Below are 24064 nucleotides of genomic sequence, written 5' to 3' on the forward strand. Positions count from 1 at the left end.
TATAAATAATCATAATTGTGAAAAACAGTAACTCATATATGGAAAGCAAGAGAGTTTTGAAATATCTTTCAAAGTTCTTGCTTAGTTATTGGTTCAGCCCTTGTACAAAATATTCGCTGTCTGAGCTGAGCATGGTGGCACGTGCCTGTAGTTGCAGCCACTTGGGAGGCTGAGGTGAAAAAGTTGCTTATGTCCAGGAGTTTGTCCAGCCTGAGAAACATTTAAAAAAAGGAAAACATTCACTCTCTTATATAGATAAAATTACCAGACAATGCTGATCACTATCACATGCAATTTATGAAATCAATCATAACATAGATTTGAAAAGGTATCTGTTTTCTAATCTTTGGAAAGCATTTCATCAGATACCTAAATTTCTTTAAAGAGTCATTAATTTCCTCAATGGTCATATGGAATAAAACACATATATAATGATTCTTACAGTGTCATATAATGGTAGTTATCTAAGTTTGAAAATTTTATTTCAAAATATAAATTAATTTTAAAATTTAGATTTATTGTCAATATTTCAGCAGCTTTCATTGTTTTAAAAGCAATCTCTATTTGAAAAATAGCTTAGGCCAGTGAATAGCAAGCAATACATTCTCAAAATTATTTAGAATTATGTTGGAATATTCTGAAATTTAAGTTTTGCTAAAATATATATGAGAGAATTATAAGAAAACAATTTTCAAATGTTACTTAAGATTCTGCTACAGACTTACATGGAAAGAAACACACACACACATCAAAGAGCATTCAAACAATGATATGAAGCAGCCTGTAACAGATTTAGGGATCAAAATTCCAAATACTGAGGAATCTTATTTGTGATTATCTTGTGAGAGCCAGTTAAAGCACAGATCACAGTATAATTTGTAGATATGATTTTTCTATTTTCCATGTTTTTTAAAAAGCAGAGTCAGGGTTTGCTAGAGGAACAGAACCAATAGGGTGTGTGTGTGTGTGTTCATTATACATATATATAAGAGAGACTACAATGTTATAAGGTAGTGGCTTACATAATTATGGAGGCTGAGGAGACCCATAATCTGCCATCAATGAGCAGAAGACCCAGGAAAGTCATTGGTATAGGTTAAAACCCAAGAGCCAGAGAACCGATGGTGTAAATTTCAGTCTGAGTATTAAGTCCTGCAAACTGGGAGTGACTAGGGAAAAAGGTGAATCTTCAGTTCACATTGTCAGGAGGAGATCAAATTTGACCTTCCTTTGCCTTTTGGTTTTATTCAGGTTCTCAACAGATTGAATGACTCCCACCCACACTGGTGAGAGCAGGTCTTTTCTACTCAGTCTACCAATTGGAATTCCAATGTCTGCCAGAAACACCCCTGCAGATACATCCTGAAATAATGTTATGCCAGCTCCTTGGGCATCCTGTGGTTCAGTCAAGTTGACACATAAAATTAGCCATACAGGAAGTCACAAGGGTATCCAGGAAACACAAAGATTTTTCTACTGTGCAGAAAGACATACCTTTAATTTTCACTGAGTATTTCTCTGGCCCTCAGAGGAATTCTAGAATATGACTCTAGAATCCAGTTCCTTGTGGTTTCCTCTCCAAGTTGAACATTACCGACAATGCTGGTACTGAATCTGAACGCTGTGTTAGGAGGTTCGTGAAAACCATTCAATTTTTTTGTCATACCGACAGCAACAATAGTATTCTATTTGCCTTCATGTCTATTTACTGTAAAACTACATTCTTTCTTTTTTTTTTTTTTTTGTCTGAAACCTAGACAAAGTAGTATGTACGAGAAATACTAATCTCAGAAAATGGTACTCTGCCTAATTTTATGAAGTTCAACATGCAGTAATCCTATGTCATTCAGTTTCTGCTTTATTCTAACCTTAGGTTGTCATTTTCAGTTTGGTAAAATGGAGCTTCATTGGGCCTAGTGCCATCTGTACGTAAATAACTGCATGGGCTCACTTGATCCCTTGTACTATGTTTTGAGTCACACACAAGAAAGACGAATATAAAAAGATAAAATTCACATTTCTCATACCCAGTGAATTTTCTAGTTGTCAGGATAGATTGAGATTGCATTCATAGAAATTGCCTCTTTGAGAGTGAACCAGCTCACTCTAAGATTTTTAATGGCTTTGTGAATTTTTTCTTGACACTTTTTTCCTCTGTCAAAAGGTGCAAATGTTTACTCCTTTTTATCTTTTTAAAAACATTTGTTTTCTTTCATTCATCTTTAAAAATTAACATATGCTTTTGTAAGCCATTTCTTGGAAACAAAATCCAATCAAAAAGTGGTTGGTGCATTTATACAATATAGTCATGAGGGCATTTAATATTTTTGGAACAGGAAAGCTTCAGAGGTTTAAAAGAAAGCTGGAAGACTTCATAAACAAACATATAAAGCTTTTAAATGTGATTAACAAAATCCCTCAAAGTTTAATTTTGGAAATGAAAAAGCTAGAAAAATTCAGAGCACAATGCATATGGAAAAAGAGGAGCAGAACTGTAGTACTGAGAAATCACTGCTCCATGCATTCCCTCATTTCATACACCTCACCTTCAGTGCAATGTTCACATCAGGAATACAACACATGATGCACTGTACAAGTCCAAGACTGTTTTTAAACTTTAATTTTTGTGGATACATAGTAAGTGTATGCATTTATAGGGAATATAAAATATTTTGGTACAGATATGCAATGCATAGTAATCCCATCATAGAAAATTGGGTACTGTCCCCTCAAACATTTACCCTTTGTGTTATAAACAGTGCAGTTGTACTCTTTTAGTTATTTTAAAATGTGCAATTAAATTATTATTGACTACAGTCCTCCTGTTGTGCTATCAAATCCTGTCTTATTCCTTCTTTCTAACTTTTTTGGTACCCATTAACCATTCCCACCTCCATCCCACTCTCACTACCCTTCCCAGCCTCTAGTAGTCATCTTTCTATTCCCTATCTCCATGAGTTTAATTGTTTTGATTTTTAGATTTCACAAATAAGTGAAAACATGTGATGTTTGTCTTTCTGTGCTTGGTTTATTTACCTTAACATAATTACCTCCAGTTTCATCTACGTTGTTGCAAATGACAGAATCTCATTCTTTTTCATAGTTGAATAGTACTCCATTGTGTATAATTACCACATTTTCTTTATTCATTCATCTGTTGATGGACACTTAGGTTGCTTTCAAATCCTGGCTGTTGTGAACAGTGATGAAAAAGCATGGGAGTGCAGATCTCCTCAATATACTGGTTTCCTTTCTTTTGGATATAAACTCAGCAGTGGTATTGCTGTATAATATGGTAACTCTATTTTTAGTTTTTTGAGGAACCTCCAAACTGTTCTCCATAGTGGTTGTACTAATATACATTCCCAACAGCAGTATGCAAGGGTCCATTTTCCTTCACATCATCGCCAGCATTTGTTATTGCCTGACGTTTAGATAAAAGCATTTTAACTGAGGTGAAGATGGTATCTCATTGTAGTTTTGATTTGCATTCCTCTGATGATCAATGCTATGCACTTTTTCATATACCTGTTTGTCATTTGTATGTCTTCTTTTGAGAAATGTCTATTCAAATCTTTTGGTCGTTTTTAAATGTTTAGTACAGCTAAAAAATTTAATAAAGTTACATGATACTATAATTGAATTATTTGATTTTTTCCAATAGAGTTGTTTGAACTCCTTATATATTCTTGTTATTATTCTCTTATCAGATAAATAGCTTGCAAATATTTTCTCTCATGCTGAGTTGTCTTTTCACTTTGTTGATTGTTACCTCTGCTGTGCAGAGGCTTTTTAACTTGATGTGGTCTCATTTGTCCATTTTTGCTTTGGTTCCCTGAACTCGTAAAGTACTACACAAGAAATTTTTGCCCACACCCATGTCCTGGATTATTTCCCTAAAGTTTTCTTATAGTGATTCCATAGTTTAAGGTCTTAGATATAAGTCTTTAATCCATTTTTGATATGATATTTGCATAAGGCAAGAAATAGAAATCAGGTTTTGTTCTTCTGCATGTGGATATAAAAGTTTTCCCAGCATCACTTTTTAAAAAGACTCTCTTTTTTCCAACTATGTTCTTGGAACCTTTGTTAAAAATGATTTCACTGTAGGTATATAAGTTTGTTTCATGGCTCTCCATTCTGTTCCACTGATCTATGTGTCTGTTTTTATGCCAATACCATGCTATTTTGCTTACTATAGCTCTGTAATATAATTTGAAGTCAGGTAATATGATTCCTTCAGTTTTATTCTTTTTGCTTAGTATAGCTTTGACTATTGTGGGTCTTTGGTGATTCCATATAAATTTTAGGATTGTTTTTTCTATTGGTATGAAAAATATCATTGGTATTTTGATAGGGATTGCCTTCAATCTGTACATTGCTTCGGGTAGTATGGACATTGTAAAAGTATTGATTCTTCCAATTCCTGAACATGAAATATCTTTCCATTTTTGGTATCCTCTTCAATTTCTTTTTTCATCAGTGTTTTATAGTTTTCATAGAGGTCTTTCACTCCTTTGGTTAAGTTAATTGCTAGGTATTTAATTTTATTTATGGCTATTGTAAATGAAATTACATTTTTGGTTTCTTTTTCACAGTGTTCACTGTTGGCATATAGAAGTGCTACTGATTTTTGCATGTTGATTTTGTATCCTGCAATTTTACTAAATTTGTGTTTCAGTTTAATAGTTTTTTGGTGGAGTCTTCAGGTTTTTCCAAATATGAGATTATATTAACTGCAAACTAGGATAATTTGACTTCTTCCTTTCCTATTTATAGGCCTTTTGTTTGTTTCTCTTGTCTGATTGCTCTAGCTAAGACTTCCAGTAGTGTGTTTAATAACAGTGGTGAAACTGGGCATCCTTGTCATGTTCCAGATGTAAGAAGAAAGACTTTAAGTTTTTCCCCATTTAGTATGATACTAGCTGTGGATCTGTCATATACAGCTTTTTTATGTTGAGGTACGTTGTTTCTATACCCAGTTTTCGAGGAATTTTGTCAATAAGGGATGTTGAACTTTATCAAATGCTTTTTCCGCATCAACAGAAATGATTACATAGTTTTTCTTCTTCATTCTGTTGATATGATGCATCACGTTGATTCATTTGCATATGTTGAATCATTCTTTCATCCCTGAGATAAATCCCATTTGGTCATGATGAATGATTTTCTTTAATGTATTGTTGAATTCAGTTTTCTAGTATTTTATTGATGATTTTTGTATCAATATTCATCTCACTTGTTCATGATGAATGATCCTTGTATTGTCGAACTCAATATTCTAGTATTTTATTGATGAATTTTGTGTCCATATTCATCAGAGATACTGGCCTGTAATTTTCTTTTTGATGTATCCTTGTCTGATTTTCATATCAGGATAATACTGTCCTCATTGAATGAATTTGGAAGTATTCCCTCTTCTTCTATTTTTCAGAATCATTTGAGTAGGATTGGTATCAGTTCTTCTTTAAATGTTTGGTCGAATTCAGCAGCGAAGCCATCAGCTCCTGGGCTTTTTTTCACTGCAAGATTTTTTATTACAGCTTCAATCTTGTTATTTCTCAACTCAGCTTTTGGATTTTTACATGATTCCATCTTGGTATGTTGTATGCATCTAACAATTTATCCATTTCTTTTAGATTTCCCAATGTATTGACACTTAGTTGTTGATAGTAGCCACTAACAATCTTTTAAATTTCTGCGGTATCAATTGTAATGTCTCTTTTTTCATCTCTTAATTTTTTTTGTGATCTTCTCCTTTTTTTCTACATTAGTTGACTATAGGTTGGTCAATTTTCTTTAACTTTTCAGAAAACTAACTTTTTGCTTCACTGACATTTATTATTGTTCATTTCACATTCATTTATTTCAGCTCTGTTTTTATTCTGTATTTTCTTCTACTGACTTTGGGTTTAGTTTGCGTTTGCTTTTCTAATTCTTTAAGATACATCATTAGGTTGTTTATTTGAAGGTTTTCTTATTTTCTGATACAGGCTGATATCTATAAATTTCCATCTTAGTACTGCTTTCTTAGTATCCCATTGGTTTTGGTATGTTGTGCTTCCACTGTCACTTGTTTTAAGAAAAATTTCAATTGCCTTCTGCATTAGTCAGGGTTCTCTAGAGGGACAGGATTAGTAGGATAGATGTATACACAAAAGGGAGTTTATCACAGAGTATTGACTCACACAATCACAAGGTGAAGTCCACGAATAGGCTGTCTGCAAGATGAGGAGCAAGGAAGCCAGTAAGAGTCCCAAAACTTCAAAAGTATGGAAGCCAAGAATGCAGCCTTCAGTCTGCAAAGGCCCCAGAGTCCCTGGAATACCACTGGTATAGGTCCAAGAGTCCAAAAGCTGCAGAATTTGGAGTCAGATGTTCGAGGGTAGGAAGCATCCAACACGGGAGAAAGATGGAGGCCAGAAGACTCAGCCAGTCTGGTCTTTCCACATTCATTCCTCTGCCTACATATTCTAGCCATGCTGGCAGCTGATTAAATTCTACCCATCCAGACGGAGGGTGGATCTGCCTTTCCCAGTTCACTGACTCAAATGTTAATCTCCTTTGGCAACCATCTTAGAGACATACCCAGGAACATTACTTTGCATCCTTCAATCCAATCAAATTGACACTCAATATCAACCATCACACCTTCTCAATTTCTTCATTGCTTCACTGGTCATTCAGAAGCATAGTATTTTATTTCCACGTGTTTGTATAGTTTTCAAAATTCTCCTTGCTAGTAGTTTCACTCCATTGTGGTAGAAAAGCACTTCATATTATTTCCATTTTTTGAACATTTTAAGACTTATTTTGTGTCCCTACATATGGTTTACCCTTGAGAATGACCCATGTGCTGAGGAGAAAAATATGTATTCTTCAGCTGTTGGATGAAATGTTCTGCAAATATGTATCAGAATCATTTATTCTATAGTACAGATTAAGTGTGATGTTTCTTTGTTGATTTTCCTGTCTGGGGGATCTGTCCAGTGCTGCAAGTGGGATGTTGAATTCTCCACCTATTATTGTATTGGAGTCTATCTCTTTCTTGAGTTCTAATAATATTTTTCTTAATCAAAAATGGCAAAGAAGGTCATTACATAATGGTAAGGGGATCAATGCAACAAGAAGAGCTAATGATCCCAAACATATATGCACCCAATATAGGAGCACTTAGATTCATAAAACAAGTTCTTAGAGAAGAGACAAAGAGACTTTGACTCCCACACAATAGCAGTGGGAAACTTTAACACCCCACTGTCAATGTTAGACAGATCAATGAGACAGAAAATTAACAAGGATGTTCAGGACTTAAACTCAGCTTTGGACCAACAGGGCCTCATAGACATCTACAGAACTCTCCACACAAAATCAAAAGAATATACATTTTTCTAAATACCACATAGCACTTATTCTAAAACTGACCACATAGTTGGAAGTAAAATGCTCCTCAGCAAATAGAAAAGAAAGGAAATAATAACAAACAGTTTCTCAGACCACAGTGCAATTATTAGAACTCGGGATTAAGAAACTCACTCAAATACTGCACAACTACATGGAAACTGAGCAACCTGATCCTGAATGGCAAACAAAAACACATCATACCAGAATCTCTGGGACACAGCTAAAGTAGTGTTTAGAGGAAAATTTATAGCACTAAATGCCCACAGGAGAAAGTGAGAAAGATCTAAAATTGATACCCTAACATCACAATTAAAAGCACTAGAGAAGCAAGAACAAACCAATTCAAAACTAGCAGAAGACAAGGAATAACTGAGGAGCGGAGTAGAACTGAAGATATAGAGATGCGAAAAACCCTTCAAAAATCAATGAATCCAGGAGTTGACTTTTTGAAAAGAATAAAAAATAAATAGACCACTAGCCAGACTAATAAAGAAGAAAAGAGAAGAATCATATAGACAGAATAAAAACTGATAAAGGTCACCACTGACCCCACAAAAATACAAATGACCATCAGAGAATACTATAAACACCTTTACACAAATAAACTAGAAAATCTAGAAGCAATGGAAAAAAATGCTGGACACATATACCCTCCCTATTCTAAACCAGGAAGAAGTCAAATCCCTGAATAGACAAAAAACAAGTTCTGAAATTGAGGCAGTAATTAATAGCCTACCAATAAAAAAAAGCCCAGGACCAGATGGATTCACAGCCGAATTCTACCAGAGGTACAAAGATGAGCTGGTACCATTCCTTCTGAAACTATTCCAAACAATAGAAAAAGAGGGACTCCTCCCTATCTCATTTTATAAGGCCAGTATCATCCTGATACCAAAGCCCGGCAGACACACAACAAAAAAAGAAAATTTCAAGCCAATATCCTTGATGCAAAAATCCTCAGTAAAATACTGACAAACCAAAACCAGAAGCACATCAGAAATTTTATCCAACATCATCAAGTTGGCTTCATCCCTGAGATAGAAGGCTGCTCAAACATACACAAATCAATACACTTAATCCTTTACATAAACAGAACCAATGACAAAAACCATGTGATTATCTCAATAGATACAGAAAAGGCCTTCAATAAAATTCAACACCCCTTCCTGCTAAAAACACTCAATAACCTAGGTATTGCTGGAACTAAGAGCTATTTATGACAAACCCACAACCAATATCATACTGAATGGGTAAAAGCTGGAAGCATTTCCTTTGAAAACTGGCACAAGACAATAATGCCCTATCTCACCACTCCTTTTTGACATAGTATTGGATGTTCTGGCCAGGGAAGTCAGGCAAGAGAAGGAAATAAAGTGTATTCAAATAGGAAGGGAAGAAATCAAATTGTCTCTGTTTGCAGATGACATGATTCTATATTTAAAAATCCAACTGTCTCAGCCCCAAAACACCTTAAGCTGATAAGCATCTTCAGCAAAATCTCAGGATACAAAATCAATGTCCATGTCCAAAAATCACAAGCATCCCTATGTACCAATAATAGACAAACAAAGAGCCAAATCATGAGTGAACTCCCATTCACAATTGCTACAAGAAGAATAAAATATCCAGGAATACAACTTACAAGGGATGTAAAGGACCTCTTCAAGGAGAACTACAAACCACTGCTTAAGGAAATATGAGAGGACACAAGCAAATGGAAGAACAGTCCATGTTCATGGATAAAAATAATCAATATCATGAAAATGGCCATAATGCCCAAAGTAATTTATAGATTCAATGCTATCCCCATCAAGCTACCATTGACTTTCTTCACAGAATTAGAAAAAACTACTTTAAGTTTCATATGGAACCAAAGGAGCCCATATAGCCAAGACAATCCTAAGCAAAAGGAACAAAGCTGGAGGCATCACACTACCTGACTTCAAACTATTCTACAAGGCTACAGTAACCAAAACAGCGTGGTACTGGTTCCAAAACAGATATATAGACCAATGGAACAGAACAGAGGCCTCAGAAATAACACCACACATCTACAACCATATGATGTTTGACAATCTGACAAAAACAAGAAATGAGGAAAGGATTCTCTATTTAATAAATGGTGTTGGGAAAACTAGTTAGCCATATGCAGAAAACTAAAACTGGACCCCTTCCTGACACCTTATACAAAAATTAACTGAAGATGGATTAAAGTCTTAAACGTAAGACCTAAAACCATATAAACCCTAGAAGAAACCCTAGGCAATAACATTCAGGATATAGGCATAGCCAAAGACTTCATGACTAAAACACCAAAAACAATGGCAAAAAAAGCAATTTCAAAAAAAAGCCAAAATTGAAAAATAGGATCTAATTAAACTAAAGAGTTTCTGCATAGCGTAAGGAACTACCTTCAGAGTGAACCAGCAACCTACAGAATGGGAGAAAATTTTTGCGATCTATCCATCTAACAAAGACCTAGTGTCCAGACTCTACAAGCAACTTAAACAAATTTACAAGAAAAAAACAAACAACCCCATCAATAAGTGGGCAAAGGATATAAACAGACACTTCTCAAAAGAAGACATTTATGTGGCCAAAAAAGATATGAAAAAAAGCTCATCATCACTGGTCATTAGAGAAATGCAAATCAAAACCACAGTAAGATACAATGGCAATCATTAAAAAGTCAGGAAACAATAGATGCTAGAGAGGATGTGGAGAAACAGGAACGCGTTTACACTGTCGGTGGGAGTGTAAATTAGTTCAGCCATTGTGGAAGACAGGGTGACCATTCCTCAAGCATCTGGAACCAGAAATATCATTTGACCCAGCAATCTCATTACTGAGTATATACCCAAAGGATTATACATCATTCTACTATAAAGAAACATGCACACGTATATTTATTGCAGCACTATTCACAATAGCAAAGACTTGGAACCAACTCAAATGCTCATCAGTGATAGACTGGATAAATAAAATGTGACACATATACATCATGGAATTCTATGCAGCCATAAAAAAGAATGAATTCATGTCCTTTGCAGGGACGGGGATGAAGCTGGAAACCATCACTCTCAGCAAACTAACACAGGAACAGAAAACCAAACACTACATGTTCTCACTCATAAGTGGGAGTTGAACAATGAGAATATATGGGCACAGGGAGGGGAACATCACACACTGGGACCTGTCAGGGTGTGGGGGCAAAGGGATGGATACTATTAGGAGAAATGCCTGATGTAGATGATGGGTTGATAGGTGCAGCAAACCATCACGGCACATGTATATCTATGTAACAAACCTGCCTGTTCTGCACAGGTATCCCAGGACTTAAAGTATAATAAAAATAAAATAATAATAATATTTGCTTTATACATGTGGGTTCTCCAGTGTTGGGTTTATATATGTTTAAAATGGTTATATCTTTTTGCTGAATCTTTGTCTAATGAATGCCATTCTTTGTCTCCTTTTATAGTTTTTGTCTTGAAATCTGTTTTGTCTGATAGAAGTATTACTACTCTGGTATTTTACAGTTTCCTTTGGCATGGGGTATCTTTTTCCATCCTCTTATTTTCAGCCTATATATAAATTTATCTTTATAGGTGACATGTGTTCATTGTATGAGACATATCATTAGGTCTTTTTTTTTTTTTCATTCGTTCAGCCACTCTCTGTCTTTTGATTTAAAAGTTTAGTCCATTTGCATTCAATGTTATTATTGATAAATAGGGAACTGCTCCTGCCATATTGTTATTTTTTTGGAGGGCTGTTTTGCAGTCTTCTTGCCTTTCTTTCCTTTTTTTCTATCCTCCTTTTAGTCAAAGTGATTTTCTCTGGTGGTATGCTTTGATTTCTTGCTTTTAGCTTTTGTGTATTCATTGTATGTTTTTTGCTTTGTGGTTACCATGAGGCCTGTAAATACAATCTCATAATCCATAATTTCAAATTGATGGCAATTTAGCCCTGATTGCATAAACACACTAATATAACAAAAGAAAACTGAAAAACTTCTACACTTAACTTTATCCCTCCACTTTTTAATTTTTCGCTATTGCTCTTTATATCATATTGTAATGTTTATGTCTCAAAAATTGTTGTAGTTTGTTTTATCATTTAGTCTTTCTACTTAAAAGAAGTTTATACACCATGATTGAAGTGTTATAATATTCTGTGGTTTTCTATGTGCTTATTATTACCAGTCAGTTTTGTACCTGTAAGTAAGTTTTGCTTGCTCACTAACATCCTTTTCTGTCAGGTTGAAGAATTTCTTTGAGCATTTCTTATAGGACAGGTCTGGTGTTCATGAAATCCCTCAGCTTTTGTTTGCTGGGATGTTCTTTATTTGCCCTTCATGCTTAAAGGAGGTTTTTGTGAATATACTATTCTAGGGTAAAAGTTTCTTTGTTTACTGTTTTTTTGTTTTCCCTTCAGCATCTATGCCATGACACTCCCTCGTGGAGCCTGAAAAGTTTCCACTGAGAAGTCTGCTGCAAGAAGTATTGGAACTCTATTATATGTTAGGTGTTTCTTTTCTAAAGCTGCTTTTAGGATCCTTTCTTTATCCTTGACCTTTGGGAGTTTGATTATTAAATGCCTTGCAGTAGTCTTCTTTGGGTTAAATCTGGTGTTTTAAAACATTCTTGTACTTGAATGTTGATATCTTTTTCTAGGTTTGGGAAGTTCTCTGTTGTTATCCCTTCAAATAAACTTTCTATCCCCATCTTTTCCTCTACACCATCTTTAAGGCTATTAACCCTTATATTTGCCTGTTGAAGCTATTTTCTAGATCTTGTAGGTGTGTTGCATTGTCTTATATTGATTTTTTCTTTTGTCTCCTCTGACTGTGTATTTTCAAATAGCCTGCCTTCAACCTCATTAATCTTTCTTTTGCTTGATCACTTCTGCTAGTGGTGGTCTCGCACCTGATCCATTCTTCAGTTTGTCAATTGCATTTTTCAACTCCATAATTCTGCTTGATTCTTTTTTATTATTTCCATTAATTTGTTAAATTTATCTGATAAAATTCTGAATTCATTTTCTGTATTATCTTGAATTTCTTTGAGATTCCTCAAAACAACTATTTTGAATTCTCTGTCTGAAAGGTCGTATACCTCTGTTTCTCCAGAATTGATCCCTAGTGCCTTATTGAGTTCATTTGTTAAGGTCATCTTTTTCTGGATGATGTTGATGCTTGTAGGTCTTCATCGGTATCTGAACATTGAAGAGTTGGGTATTTATTATACTCTTCACAGTTGGCCTGTTCGTGCCTGTCTTTTTTGGGAAGGTTTCCCAGGTATTCGAAGGGACTTGAGTCCCAAGCCCAATAACGCTGTGTGTTTTGTAGACTTGGAGAGACATACCACTTTGTGGTTTTGGATAAGATCCAGAAGAATTCTCTGTATTACCTGGCAGACACTTTTTTTTTCCTTACTTTCTCCCAGAGTTTCTCTCTCTGTGCTGAGTCACTTGGAACTAGGAATTGGTGATGCAAGTACCCCTGTAGTAACCACCACTAGGGCTGCGCTGGTTCAGATCTGAGGACAGCACAATGCTGGGCCTTGCCTACAGACTTTCCCTTTGGGGAGACAAGTTCTCCCAGGCCCAGTGCATGTCCAGAAATACGTGGGAGCCACGGGTAAGAGTGAAAAACATTAACAATTTACCTTATGTTCTATATTCTACTACAGGTAAGCTGGAACTCAAGCCATAATACAAAGTCCTTCCCATTCTTTCCTCCCCTTTTCAAAGGCAGAGGAGCCTCTCCCTGTGGCCGCCACCACCACTAATACACAGCAGTGGTGGTGGGTTCTGCTTGGCCACCTCTGATATTCACCTAAAGCACAGGGGCTCCTCTGTCAACTTGTGGTGAATGCTGCCAGACTTGGGACTCATCCTTCAGGGCAGTAGGCTCCCATTTAGCCCATGGCAGGTTCAGACATGCTGCCCACGAGCCTAGGCCTGGACTCAAGGACTCCAATGACCCACTCGTTGCTCTACCCCACTGTGGCTTAGCTGGTATCTAGGGTGCAAAACAAGTCCCCTTTGCTTTTTTCTCTATTTTTCTCACACAGAAGGAATCTCTCACCACAGCCACCACAGCTGGGATTATGCTGGGTCACTCCTGAAACCAGCAGGTCTCAGAGTTCTAGGCCCAAAGTATACTCCCTGGGCATTGTTGATGGTTATTCAGGGCCGAAGGCACTTCAGACACCAGGTGATGAATCCTGTCAGGACTGTGTTCTTTGCTTTAAGGCAGTGAGCTCTCTTTCAGCCCAAGGTGTATCTAGAAATGTCTGGGAGCTAGGGCCTGCAATGGGGGCCTCACAACTCTGCCTGGTGATGCCCTATCCTACTGTGGTGGAACTGCTATCCAAGCTGCAAAGCAAACCCCTCTTTTACCCTTCCCTCTCCTCTCCTTAAGCAGAAGAAAGGAGTCACTTCCATTTTTATGAGCTACACTGCCTAATGCTGAGAGAGGGATGGCACAAGCAATCCCTTAGCTGCACCAGGTGGTGTCTGTCTAGATCATGTGCCACCCTAGTTCACTGGCTCTATGCCCAGGCTAGCACTAGGAATTGCCTAGGAATTGTATTCTTTTTTTTTTTTTTCATGATATAGTGTTGTTATTGATTTGCTTTATGCGACCACCAGAGTCGGTGCCAGAGAAAAGGCAAGTAAGCAAGATAAAAGGAAACTTTATTAGCTAGCCAGTGTGAAGAAGGGGCGAAGTTCACCGGTCTCCCGCGGCAGAGGCCAAGGAAGTCGCCCCGGCGTTCCCAGGCGCAGTTCCTGAGGGGGAACTCCCCTGTGGGTCACCTGGTGACCGGAAAAAAAAAAACCTTGGGCCTGCGCAGGACTTCTGGCCAAGGAGTATGAGAGGAAGGCAAGAGGTACTCACCCCTAGGAGACTTGGAGGTGCGAAAGCGATGTCTAGGTCCTGGTCCGTCTGCGGAGTGGAAGGAGGAGGCTCCTCAGACCCTGGGGGCCCTGAGGAGGGGTCTCCTCCCGGGTTGGGCACCAACTGATTTGCTTTATGCGACCACCAGAGCCGGCGCCAAGGAAAAGGCAAGTAAGCAAGATAAAAGGAAACTTTATTAGCTAGCCAGTGTGAAGAAGGGGCGAAGTTCCCGGGTCTCCAGCGGCGGAGGCCAAGGAAGTCGCCCCGGCGTCCCGGGGCGCAGTTCCTGGGTCCCGCGTATGAGGAGGGGCTGAGGAAGTTCAGGCCCTGGGCCTGCCAGAGCGGCTTTTCTGGGAGCGGGCGGGCAATAGGCGGGACAGGGGAGTGTCAGGGGGCGTTCCGTAGGTGCGGCCAGGTAAATCTCGGTCTCTTGGGATTGAGGTCACCTGGCGCATGCCTGGTTGATCTGCACCTTCCCAGGCGCCAGCTACAGTTTCGGGCGCGCGGGAAAAGTTGGTGATGAAAAACCTGGAAGTACGCCATCTTAGTCTCCTTTGTTCTTTGTTTCCCTATCCCTCCGTCCAGACAGTTATTATTAATATTATTTTTTTTTTTATTATACTTCTCATAGGTGGGAATTGAACAATGAGAACGCTTGGACACAGGGCAGGAAGATCACACAATGGGAATTGTATTCTTTATTTCCTAATCTGTCTATCAAGTTTAGCCAGAAGCTCAGAACACTTAAGTTCATGGTAAGGAGGCATGCTGAGAAATTCAAGTCCTAATTGCAGGAATGAGTGATTCCCCTCTAGCTGGGGCTGGTCCAAATGCTCCGTTCACGAGTACGTGAGCACTGGCCAAGCTTAGCATGGCTTTATTCTCCACTGTGACAAAGCAGCAATGAGTTCAGTGTAAAGTTCTTCAGTCACTTCACTCCAAAGATTTCCTGTCCATGCCTCACGGCCACTGCCAAGGGTGGTGTTGGCGACTTACGAGGGTCTCTCCTGCCCTCCTCAATTCCTCTTACCATGATATAAAGTTAAAACCAGGTACTGTGACTGCTCACCTGATTTTTGGTTCTTGTGACGATGTTTTTCTGTGTGTGGGCAGTGGTTAAAATTTGGTGTTTCAGTGAAAGGGGAAGAAATGGCATAGGTTTCTATTCTGACATCTTGCTCTGTTCCTGGAAGACTTTTTGTCTGGCACATTTTGCCTTTAGTGAGTCAAAAACTGAAGTTGTCTCTTTTTAATGTATAAATTAATGAACATATGTTATTCTATGTCCAAAGTCCTAAAATTCAAATATTTTATGTTAAATAGTAAGAAAATATGCTTGGTTATATGACTAACTTAAAATAAAAAATATTTAACTTGACCCATAGCTAGATTTTTAATATAATGTATTTTATATAAAGAGAGAGAAAAAGAGACAGAGTTAGTTTTAAGGCCTGTAATAGAAGGTTTTCACATACACTAAATACTATTGAAATGTATTACCTAAATACCAGCAAACCTGGATTGTCTTGAAGATTAGTTTTCTCATATCAATGTGAAATAGACCGTAATAAGAAACTGGCAGAATCATCCAGACTTCACTAAAGTAAGCCAATATTAAATAAAGCTTTCCTTTATAAGCAAGCTTGCTCCTATCAATATTATTTCAAAAGAGAAAGCAACAAATGTAATAAATAAAATTATTTAGAAAAAAAGTTTCTTAAATGATTTTTTCCATTTACAGTAAACTCGCTTTAAACATTGATGAAACCAACAAATATAGTGTTGTAAATAACAAACACATTTGCTTGAGGGCACCACAGACTAACAGTTCACCATTTCTAACACTGAAGATTTTCACGTTTCAAATCGGCCTTCTTCTCATTTTCCTGCTCTGTCATTCATTCTCCTTGCATTTCCCTCCAACCACCTAATTCTTATCCCATCATATTTCATTTCTGGATGTTCCTTCACATAGTTCTTCAAAAAATTAATATCCCCAAACTTTATTGCCCACGATGTTCTCATTTATCCACATTGTTGTTTGTACTGAAAATCATCAATTAAGTGGACTGAGAGTGGCTTAGTGTGAAGTAGCATCTTAAACAATGTTTCTAAAAAGAATGCTGGACACTACTTTTTGAAAAAGTGCTTCTTTTTAAAATCAGTTCTGCTTAGGACAGTCCATTGGTTCTTTGACTTGCTTTGTCAGGATTTTAACTGCTGCATCACTTAGCTCTGGGTATAGTTGGAAGCAGGTCAACCTGTGACTTATGCCTTAATAAAATGTTCTTATTATTAGCTTACCTTGGCCTTATGTGTTCACTGCTGACTCAATGGTAGTTCTAATTAAAATTCTTAATTCTTGGCTATTTCAGTACCTGAATATTGTATTGCAGGTGCTGTTGTAACAGAATGAATCAATAGAAAACAAGTTATAAAAAATTAGTTCACTTATTGTCATGCTTATATTCTGCAGGGTTGGGTAGATTTTTTTTTTTCTCTTCTTTATCTGGTCACCAAATTTTTTTAGATTGTCATGTTCCCTTAGGTAACAAATCCTGAAAATTGCTCTCAAAGCATGGCTCTATATTATTTCTAAGTGAGAACATCTTCTTCTCATGGCGTAATAGGCAATTCAGACATCCCTGAGCGTTCTAAGTGAGATATAAGACAGGTCATCCTCTGAGTTTGAAGGAGACGAATGTGGTAAAGCACCATCCTGATGATGCTTTAGATTGCTGACCTTGGTGTGGGAATGAAAAGTGATTTTAAATTCAAAGCAAAGTTAGTAGAGCTTCACTGCAACCTATTAAGCTGATATCCTATGCTTGCATTTTTTCCACTTTTTGTGCCTGACCCTATCAGCCTCTGGAATTCATCACTACAGTCTAAATGCCCTCTTCCTTTGTCAGTATCTAAACACGTCCCCAAGCTTTTTGCAAGCTAGCACAGCAGATTCTCAAATAACCTGTACAACCAGTCTACTTCCCCTTAGAATGGTATCTCGTGCATATCCACTCTTGTTTTAGGAATAGTGCATGCTTTTTTTTTTTTTTTTAATGAAGCATTTTCTGACAGTTTTAGACATCTGCCCAACACTCTTCCTCCAAGTGCTTTTAATACAATAGCGCGTTTCACACTGTCTTGTATTCCTTGCTAACATGCATACTTTCCTTGTCAAACTGCAACATTCATAAAGAAGACTCTGTGCCCTATTAAAATTTGTACTTTTTGCATCTGGTATAATGTCTCAAATATACTATGTCTTCAGTAAATGTTTATAGAATGAATGAATGAATGAATGACTGTTCTATGTCATCAACTGGACCGTTAAAGCATGGTGGGTAAGTGTGGCAACTCTTACCCCCCTAAAATTAAGTTCATGTCTTGTCTCTGCCTCTGACTAGCACTGCAAGTTTGTTCACATCACTTCTTTCACTCTCAATGTGTGCTTATTTGTAAAACGTGATGATAGCAGACCGAGCTTCATAAATTTATTATAAGAAGTAATGAGTACAAAGTTTATCAAAATGCCTTGCTGAATGACTGTGGGTGTATTCATGCCTTTTTATGTAATATATTTTAAATTATTCATAAATATTGAATAATATACAAGGTATCCCATATAAGTTGGTTCTACATAATGTAATAAGGAGAAATATAAAGACATACACTTGTATATTCGTCTATATTGTTGGTATTGGGGAATACGGAAGTTACTCCCCTTCACTCAAATAGATGAATTTTTGTTTTTGTCATTTAGTTTTGTTTTCTCTCAGAAATACAGTAATAAACAAATGAGCTCCTCTGATGTCTTCTCTTTTTCCAGGAAAAATCACCTGTTTTATGATTATGTGGAAACAACATCTCCTTTAATGAATTACGATAATGCAAATTCTTTTTCCCTCTCTCAACACTATTGTATTTTTCTTAAAAATAGTTAAGAATTCTGAGTCTCATATCTCTCAGTTATAAAATTTATGCATTGAAATAGATGATTTCTAATTACTACTCATATCAAGGAATCAGCTAATTTTTTCTGAGCGAGTGTTTACATCCAGGGCACCATGACAAATGTCCAACAAAAGTATAACAATAATTTCATCCAGAAAATAAATGAAAACTTGAAGAGGAGTTTAGGGTATAGAATGAGCAAAGTCAGAATTGATCATTAATTAATTCACATGTGCTTTATTCAATAAATATGTTCTTGACCTTTTAGTATGGACCAAAGGACTACTACTATGTGCTGAGTGCCTAAGATTTTCTAAATATTCTTTACATAAATAATATTCTTGAAATATTTTCAATTTCCCGATGCATTTTATTGTTGTTTCCTTTGTTCTACAGATAAGGGAATTGAGATACAAAGCTATTAAAGAACTTGCTTAATAGCTCTGTATCTCAGTTCACTTATCTATAGAACAAAGGAACAGCAACAGAGAACAAAGCTGTTAAGATCACATAGTAAGTAGTTGGGAGATATGAGAATCAAACTCATGTCTTTCTCAGTTTACATCTCTTCACTAGCCTTGGTTGAGAGGATAGCATTTTCTCTGACTGGAGAGATTGATGTGTACTCTAAAGAGAGAGAAATGATGCTCCAGGCTCTAAGAAGGAAGCCCATGTTACATAATGATGAATTCCAAGATGTCATGAGGTTCAAGTACATCTAAGTCCAAAGCTCTCATTCTTTCATTATTATCACCATTACATCTAAAGAGAAATTTATCTTGCAGCCCTCAATATAAAGGATGTTTAGTGCAAAAACCAAAGCATCCATTCATTCCAGTATTTATTTAGCCTTGAAGATATTGATTGAGTTCTTACTTGTGTAAACACAGTGCAGAACACTACAGACGTAATCATGAATGAAGCTTTGGCTCTGCTCTCAATAACTAAAGAATGTATTGATTATTTATTTACCTGTTTCCCTACTCCTGAAGGGTCTTCCTTAATCCTCTCCTATTCTTCAAAGTCCTCTTCATTGTATTGCGAGGTCTTTCTTGTTCTGACACAATTAAAAAAAAAAGAAAAAACTTTTCCTCCTGATGTTTATTTCATTAAAATCTACTTGTCTATCTTTTCCATTGCTGTTGTCTCTCTCTCGGCTTCTTTACCTCCTCTGCACTCATTTACTCCAATTCATTTGTTCTTTTTAGCACTTTTCATTGCCTCCTAAGAATGACATGCAATTTTTGGAATGTGCTGTGCTACAGCTGGCTTGTCCTATTTGATACCTAATGGGGTATCAATAGTTAATTGTGCTCATCTCTTCTTAATTCTGTTTAGTAACTTTGTGGTGAAATCTTGAAATCAGCTTTGTGGCAGTTTGTAAACCAAGAAAATTGGAAAATATTACTAATCAGGGCTTTAAAAATTATCCAGCATACTACTTTTGATAAGTGTATCTCCTCAACTAGCCTAAGAGGACATTTTTGTCTAGTGCTCTAAGTCAGAGGGCCAGAAAAGTATCTAAAACGGTGGACAATGCTAAATTATTATTACATGAATAATATTGAATAATCCTTTATAAAATACTGAAATAAATTGCAACTTGATAATTTTCTAAGCAAACATTTTAAATAGTTTGTTATATCTTTAAGTAGTGTGTTTTACCTTTAAGTAGTGTGTTATACCTTGGAAATAATTAAACACGTATTTTCTTAGATATAATAAGTGAGTGAATGAAGCTCCCTTATGCATTTACTGAAGAAAACTTGAATAAAATGATTTCTGTAATTATGCCAAATTATTCTTCGAGGAAAAAAACACTGAAAACATACCTTGGGGAGCACAGTCCAAACTCTGCCAGGCAATTAGTTTCTTAGAATATAACTGAGCAGCCCTTTTACCTGCTGGGAAATCTTTGCAAAGCAAACATTGTACAAAAGTGAGTACAAGATGAAAACAGATTCAACTTTTGGTCACTTGTAAAATTAAACTATAAGAAGTTTAAATGTTACTCACAACTCCATTTGTATCTATGTAGTTTCTCTTCGAAAAGAAATGAAAGAAACGTTTGTTTCTAGAAGAGCAATACTGAAAACTAAAACTTGTATTTTTCCACCTTCTTTTGCAAGCCTTAAGTTGGAATAGTGAGCAGGATAGAACAGTTAAAAAGCACTGATTCTAGATTCTAATGTCTAATGGCTTGCATTTTTATCCAGCTTCCACTAATTAGTAGCTATCTCATTAGAAGAAAATAATTAACTTCTCTGTACCTGTGTTTCCTCAGAAGCAAAAATGTTCATAATAACATTACTTTTACTCAGGGTATAATTGTAAAGAATAAATATGGTAAAATCTGCATAACACTTAGAACAATGCCCGGAACACTTAGTAAGTCACAGCTATTTAAATACCATATTTGCTGTACGGTCAATGCTTTATTCATATATGCAAATTCCACAGTATTTATTTTCAGTTTAGGAAGCTAATTTATTTGAAACTAGCAATTGTGTTGTGTGCTATGAGTTTTGGAAGACTAGGAAAACACATTCATTCAGAAATTCAGCATTTTCTCAGTACTCACAATGTTCTAGCACTATAGCAGCGAGCAAAATGGGTTAAAATAATCCTTACTTTTGTGGTGCTTAGACTCTATTGTTCCTTTCTTTTGAAATTTCATGATAAGTAGAGACAGTATATAAGCAACATATTATATAACAAATACCTTAATAAAGTTAATAAACCCTCGATAGTAGGTTAATTCCCAACTGGAGAAATAATGGCAAAAACTGTTGAACTGCATCTTTTTCCAAAGGAAGTTCATCTGGCTGTACACGGAGCATAGCATCAGGATCTACCGCTGGTGGGGACCTCAGGAAATTTCCAATCATGGTGGAAGGCAAAGGGGAGCCACTGCATCTCATGGGGAAAGAGGGAACAAGAGAAAGGGAAGGGTGTCTGGTGTCTGGCTCATTTAAACATCTTGCTCCTGTGTGAATTAATCGAGTGAGAACTCACTCATTACCCAGAGGAGAGCACCAAGCCGTTCACAAGGGATCCACCCCATGACCTCCCACCAGGCCTCACCTCCAACACTGGGAGTCAAATTCAACACAAGCTTTGAAGGGGACAAATTTCCAAAACATGTCAAACTGCAATTTTAAAGATGAATGATAGTGTATGCCCCCCTCCCTGCAAAGAAAGAAAGAAAGAAAGAAAGAAAGAAAGAAAGAAAGAAAGAAAGAAAGAAAGAAAGAAAGAAAAAGAAAACAGAGAAAGAGAAATAATTCATTCACATTCGGTATGCTTTATTTACTCAGCATGCTTTACTAGATATAATCTAGTGTTAGCTTATAATTGAGTGGTTATTTTACAACAGAAAGAGACTATTTTTCTAACTTGTTGACATCTATCAAGGATTTCTTGTTGTGTATTATTTCCATATGTTAGAGGTTGAAATTGTGTAATGCTGACATGCATATGCTGATTCCCCACTCCCAACTACCCCAGAATATGACTGTACTTGGAGATGGAGTATTTAAAGAGGTCATGAACATTCAATAAGGTCATCACGTTATGCCCTAATCTGGTATGACTGGTGTCCTTATAAAAAGAAGAGATTAGGACACAGATAAAAGAGACAGATAAAAGATCACACGAGAACATGGCAAAAAGGTGGTTACCTGTGAGTCAAAGAGAAAGGCCATTTGAGTAAAACAAACCTTCTGACACCTTGGTCTTGAACTTCGACCTTCCAGAGCTATGAGGAAATGAATTTCTCTTGATGAAAACATCCAGTCTGTGGTGTTTCTATGGAGGACCTAGAAAATGAATACACTATACTCTTAATTTTCTTAGCAGAAATTCTCTGGAAGAAAGCAGTGGTCTAATATTGATGAGATGCAGACATGAGTAAGTCACAATTTGATTTCAATGTTGTAATGGAAATGGCAATAGTCAAAATCCAAATATCTATTTTTTAGATTGGATGTTAATTTTTCTGATAAGAAATCCAAAAGCATTGGAGCAGGGTTCTGTAAAGACAGAGATGGATTATCAATCAGTTTTACAAATATTGATTAGTTAATGCTTCCTGCTGTAGGTGGAATTAAACTAGATCCTGAAAGATATGAGGATGTTAATAGATCTGGAGTCCAAGGAAAAGGAACTGCACGGACAAAACAATGAGGCAGTACTTTGGTTTATTTTCTCCAGAAAACCATTTGTCCCTTTTGTGTTGTAGATTCAGATATGTTTAGGAAGGTCTACTGATGACTATATTTTCAGAATCTGGAGATGGTAGTTTCAGCACCAAAGCATCTATGTATCTTGGGAAAACACTTAATTTCTGAGGCTTGATTTCTTCAGCTGACAAGTGTAATAATAATAGCAACTACTTTCTAAGCCTATTGAGAATGTCAAAAAATAAAGTGTATAAAATAGCATAACAATAGTTACTTGCAGAGTGTAATCACTCAAAAATGTTAGCTGTTTTTGTTATTTGGAAAAAGTTGCACGTTTAGCATTTATTTAAAAGGCAATTTGTTGATAAACTTGAAAACATATGTCAATGTCAAAATATAGATGATAATGAAATAATTTTCTTTAATGAAGGGCACATATAAAACTGGAACCTGTTAAATAGAAGACTAACATGATGAGGAGTTGGAATTTATTGTGTTAATGCTATGATTACTTAGTAAGGCATCATCTCCTTAAGTGTTTCTGTGATAAAAGTTTAGATTTCAGAGGACAAAATGATAAAACAAAAAAATTATCTGAAAGGACAAGTTGCTCCAAGATTACTTTGTGACATAGTACTTATTTTTGTTCTCAATTTTCAAATTTCTTGTATGTCCTTTTGCTTTCTTCATCTTTTCCAACTGATGACCTCCTTTTAAACCTTTCTCTGAGGTTTAGAAGATGTGAACTACTCACTGACAATGAGTTACAAGACAGGTGTGTCTCATTCTTGTCTGGGTGGTACATCTAATTTTCAACTTTATAGGGCATGAGACATTAAAACGAAAGGTAATTTTTGTGATGGAACCTCAAATAATTTGTTGGTAGAGCACATTTTGGGGGATTAAAGAAATTTTCATTGTTATCATTAGAGGAAATTTACATCAAAAGCTTTTTTATTAAAATTATAGTTTGTCTGTCTCCACTGAAGTTTCACAGTATACAATTGGTACTTAACTTATTTTTTTTGCATATTTTTTTGGTAAATGTAAAAAAAGGCTGTGATACCAACCATTGTTTTCCAACATATAATAATTCTAAGTAATTATAGTTGCTATTTATTTTTAAAAACCATTTTTTATTAATTATATCATGCAGTTATGAGCTTAATAAAATTTATCTCAGGAAGTTATTATTCTTATTAATATTTTATTCCTAATCTTTTTTATGTAGAAAAAATTAGTTAATTGGAGAAATTTGTGGACTCATTGCTATTTGTACAACACAATTACAAATGACTCAGTTGCTGAAAGCTTAACTCTTTTTAGTAATGATTAAATTATAATGACATGCTTTCTCTCTCATTCTAAATTCATGTAAAAAGAAGTTAGCCATGTGTTATTTCATAATTATGTAAAAAATCATATAAAATTCTTAAAACTATGGTATGTTAAGCAAAAAATATTATATGGAAAAAAATCACAATGTATTATCACCAAAATAATGTGAGTAAACTTACTAAGTGATAAAGCTGATTTGAAAATCCTGGCTCGGGGCGGAGCAAGATGGCCGAATAGGAACAGCTGCAGTCTCCAACTCCCAGCGCGAAGGACACAGAAGACC

General features: G+C 36.1%; 1 pseudogene across 1 annotated transcript in view; it reads left to right on the plus strand.

Annotated features, from left to right (window-relative positions):
• The window catches only part of LOC105516817, a 23683-nt pseudogene extending 1236 nt beyond the window's left edge, over positions 1-22447 (plus strand). Inside the window, exon 2 of the transcript XR_001002548.1 lies at positions 22362-22447. The product of XR_001002548.1 is annotated as a 40S ribosomal protein SA-like (transcript). The remainder of the gene's footprint in view (positions 1-22361) is intronic.
• The last annotated feature ends 1617 nt before the right edge of the window (positions 22448-24064 follow it).

Source organism: Colobus angolensis, unplaced genomic scaffold (genome assembly GCF_000951035.1).
Source record: "Colobus angolensis palliatus isolate OR3802 unplaced genomic scaffold, Cang.pa_1.0 Scaffold29, whole genome shotgun sequence".
Lineage (NCBI taxonomy): Eukaryota > Metazoa > Chordata > Mammalia > Primates > Cercopithecidae > Colobus > Colobus angolensis.